Source organism: Primulina eburnea, chromosome 1 (assembly GCF_022965805.1).
Source record: "Primulina eburnea isolate SZY01 chromosome 1, ASM2296580v1, whole genome shotgun sequence".
NCBI lineage: Eukaryota > Viridiplantae > Streptophyta > Magnoliopsida > Lamiales > Gesneriaceae > Primulina > Primulina eburnea.
The window spans coordinates 14,630,995-14,635,569 of NC_133101.1; positions in this window are offsets into that span (position 1 = coordinate 14,630,995).

The following is a 4,575-nucleotide window of genomic DNA, read 5'->3' on the forward strand; positions in this document are numbered from 1 at the left end:
TGTTGAAGAGAATTGAAACAGAAAGCAGAGCGGCGTTTGATTATTTTGGAGTGAAGCGGATTCGATGCTTCGACCTAATTTGTGAAACAGCTCGAATAGTCAAAATCGAATTACACCATATAACCTACATATATTTGTATTTCCTAGACTAGACTAGAAGACTAAAAAAATCTTCTATTTTATATTATTAAAAAAATAAAAATATTTATTTTTATGTGGATTTAGGGATTTCTCGCTTAGAGAGCAAAAACAATGGATATTGAGGAAGCAACAAGCATTGAAGAAATGAAGTTGAAACATTAGTCAATCTCATGCATTACCCAATTTAGGGGTGAGTAGAAACCAAAGCCAAATCAAATAGTTGGTTTGGTTTTTAGTCGATCGATTTATATTGGTTTTAAAATTAATCATATCGAAAAAATTGGTTTTGTTCAAAGTTTTGGTGAAAAATCCTAACCGAACAAATTTTATAAATATATAATATTTTTAATGATATACATATTATTTTATTTTATGTCATATAATTGATATTATGAAAGTTTGATGATTGGTATTGGTGGCACATTTTATAAAGCTAAAAAAAATTGACCATTATCCCGTTCAATCTTCACAAGTATTTATTGATCTTCATGATGTTTTTGGAAAAGGTTAAAAACCTCGAGCAAGAAATCTTGGATGCGAGTGAATTTATTCTTACCAAATACCCAAGTTGGATAAACATAAAAGATAAATGTCTTTCTTTCTTTAAAGTGTGATAATGGATGATATTGAAGCTATTTCTAAAAGTTGAACTATTTAAAACTTATATTTATCTATTTATAATAGCTAGTTTTGAAAATTTAAATTATGATCATAAAAAGTCAAAATATTTTATTTGAACAAAATTAAAATTTAAAATTGAACATCCAAAGGTTCGCGACGGTATTGAAAAAGCCGTCGCTATATTAAGCGACGGAATTGAAAAAGTCGTCGCTATATTAAACGTCGATTTTTTTTAAAAAAACCTCCGTTTAAGAAGCGACGGTTTGTAACCATAAAATGCATAAAAAAAACTACTACGCAAAAATTAAAATTATGTAGTAAATTTTCGGGGAAAAAAAAATTAAAACCTGATTTGCGCGAAGATATGCAGCTCCACGTAACGCTGGAAGATCGTACCGACGAGCAAATCTAGGAAATAAATACGAAAAAATGTTAGTACAAAATTAAAAAATCGAAACTTCGAAAAATTGATAGAGTTTAACTACTACTAGAGAAAGACGAAAAATCGTTTAAGAAAATGTCTGCGAACCTCGGTATATATAGAATTATAGGGACAGTTTTTAATAAAACCGTCGCTATATAGCAACGGTTCAACCAAAACCGTCGCGATAATAGGGACAGTTTTGGTAAAAACCCATAACCGTCGCTATTATGGCGACGGTTTTCAAAACCGTCGCCGATCTAGATCGGCGACTGTTTTATTAAAACCGTCACTATTATAGCGATGGTTTTCCTTAAACCGTTGCTATAATAGCGACAGTTTTTAATAAAACCGTCGCTTGTCAAATGAAGAGACGGTTTCCTAAAATCGTCGCTACAAAATAACGACGGGTAGAATACAAGACGGTCGCATAATGCGACTGATAAAAAACCCGTCGCTAGAATAGCTGACGGTTTTAATTTAACCATCGCTTAATTTGATAAGCGACGGTTTTATAAAACTATAAAACCGTCGCTATATCGCGACGGTTCAAGAAAAATCGTTGCTATAATAGCGACGGTTTTAATAAAACTGTCGCTATGCTTTCCAGTTTTTTTGTAGTGACAACCCATATCAAATATATAATATTAATTAGGAAATTGTAATTATGATCCTATTTATTTGTCTATTTTTTATTTTAGTCTTCTAAATTGTCAAATTTCCATCTTAGCATGTTATCTTAGTTTCTTTCTTCTTATTTTCTTTTTGCAATTTTAGTTTTTTTCTCACACGGTGTTAATGAAGTGTTGACGCAACGTTACATGACGATGACGTGTACATTGTCACATTAAAACTTAGAGACACAGCAAAAATATTTTTTGATCCTGAGCTGACTGATCCGATAAAAAAAATATTATCGTGGGTTCCAAAGAAAATTTCTTTGATACCTAGCAAGATGTTGGTCATCATGGTTTAAGATCTCGGAATTAGTTGGAGAATACTACTCACTAATCGATGTACTAGTTTCTGATTTAGAAAATGAAAACATAGCTTTCTTCTTTCTTCCTTGAACTTTCATTATAAAACCAACATGTCACGCCCCGAGACCGAGGCGTATGGTATATGATTTCTTCTCGGTTTGGAATTTGACATTCTCACCCCAACAATTTACCATTGCATGAGTCTTGGCTAAACAATCCATTCTCAGAATGATGTCAAAATCCACCATTGAGAGTTGAATCGAGTCGGCATTGAACGTATGCATATTGTTACTGATTTTATAGTCTCGATGTAACTCGAAGGTTTCGATAGCCTTACTAGTAGGTGTTGCTATCCTAAAAGTTTAACAAGCATTTTAGGTTTAACCCCTAATTTCTTAGTGAGCCTCTTAGATATAAAATAATGTGTGTCACCAAAATCAAACAACACATAAGCAGGTAAATTTTTTTATTAGAATAGTAACTTCTAAAAAAAACTAGTGAAGGTCCCTCTAAGTTGCTAAATCTCGAGTTCGAGGTTACTCATGGTCTTAGATTGGGTCGCCATTTCTTGCTCAAACTTTGTCAAAATTATGTTCGAAAATGGTTGCAACATGCTCGAGATTTTAGAGAATTTATGCTTAAATCGATGTGATCTTCTTTGTGCAAAATGGGAGGGTTACTTATATGTGAGGAAGAAAAGTTTTTAGTCACGATTCTATCCCTTAAATGCATCATTGATGAGCATAAATAGACCAAAAAGTATGCTTGTTACCAAAAATAGAGGATGTCAAATCTGATGAGACTCTGATTACGCCTATAAATTAGATTTTAGGTCGTTGATTGATTGTTAATATACTACCTCGAAAATAATTGTCAAGGATATGAATGCACTGGTCCTTTGGCAAAATTTGACATCTTATCACATTTTGTATATTAGGATCTCAGTCAGATTATGATCATGCTTGCTCTAATATCATTTAAATGTCATGTCCTGAGACCTAGGTGTACAGACACAATCGTTTTTTAACAATCACATAATTTTAAAATAACATGCTCGTAATACAATATATAACCAAACCAGTTTATAAAATAATCCGTCATTGTCTTTACAACATGAAAGAAATCAAATAGTGCAGAAGAGTAAAACTTAAAACGTAAAATGACAATTGAAATATGAAAATAATCTTTCTTGGAAAGTAGCTTCTTCACCAGCTCCAGACGTCTCATGATTTGTCCATCAACTTGTTTGTTGGTATTGTATAGGGAGAGAGGTAAGGGTGACTTAATTGGGAAACACTCAGCAAGTGGGGATTGTTCGGATATATATAACAAGTACATATATTTTTTCTAAACGTAACATTTCTTAATGGAAGACATAACGTATCATAATCATATCCTGAACATGAAGCATTGAAATTTCATATAATTTCCACGATTTTACTAATATATGTCCCCTATATGTTAATACTCAAGTGACAAGGCCATACAATGATTATAATCTCATCATATAGAGGTCATATAACAGTTATAATCCTACCATATAGCGGTCATATCTTATAATAGCTTTCCAAATTTTTATTGAATTATATCAATGTTTGGAACATATAAAGCTTAGACAAGACATAAACGAATAAATCATGCTCAAACGAAATTGTTCAAAAATGGAACATAGAATATCATACGTGTATAGAATATCATACGTGTATATACTTTTTTAATACATAAGCCCGATTACTTTGGTCTTTCTTGATTCCAAATGTGAATATGAGTTGCTAGATTGTAGTTCAAATATAGTATTTGGTTGCTACTAGAAATTTTACTCGAAAATGGACAGAATAATGCCACGAAATCTGCTGCTGAAAGCCTCAAATTTGGCAGTTTTTCTTCTTGAATTTTTGTGAGGTTTTCGGTGTTCTTTTATCTTGGTTTGATCTCTTACTTATAGTTTGGATCTTACTTATAGTTGGGAAGAGAGAAGTTGACCGGATGCCTTAGTGAACGTTTTAAGGCTTTTAAGCAGCTTATTTAATGCTATAATGTAGCCATCAATTGGGCGTTACAATATGAATACGGACATGGATTAATTTTTGAGATTTGTCATTATAGGTTGTCATCAAGTCATTGAATGGGTTCAAACTTATTGGATGTGCCCAAAATTTCGAGTTCTTGGGCTGTAGTATTTATAATTTTTTGTGGCCTTCACACAACCTATTAATGAATATATAATTCAGTCTTCGGAAAATTAATCGACAAAATATACCATCCGAGCAGATCCTATATACGGTTTCTAGCTTATACATATCATCAACCACAATGCATCTGCTCCTATGTATGTCGATACCATACTGAACCTCGCCATCTGATGACCCTCGTGGAGTCGATAAATGAGTCAAAGTCTAGCACTAGTACGTA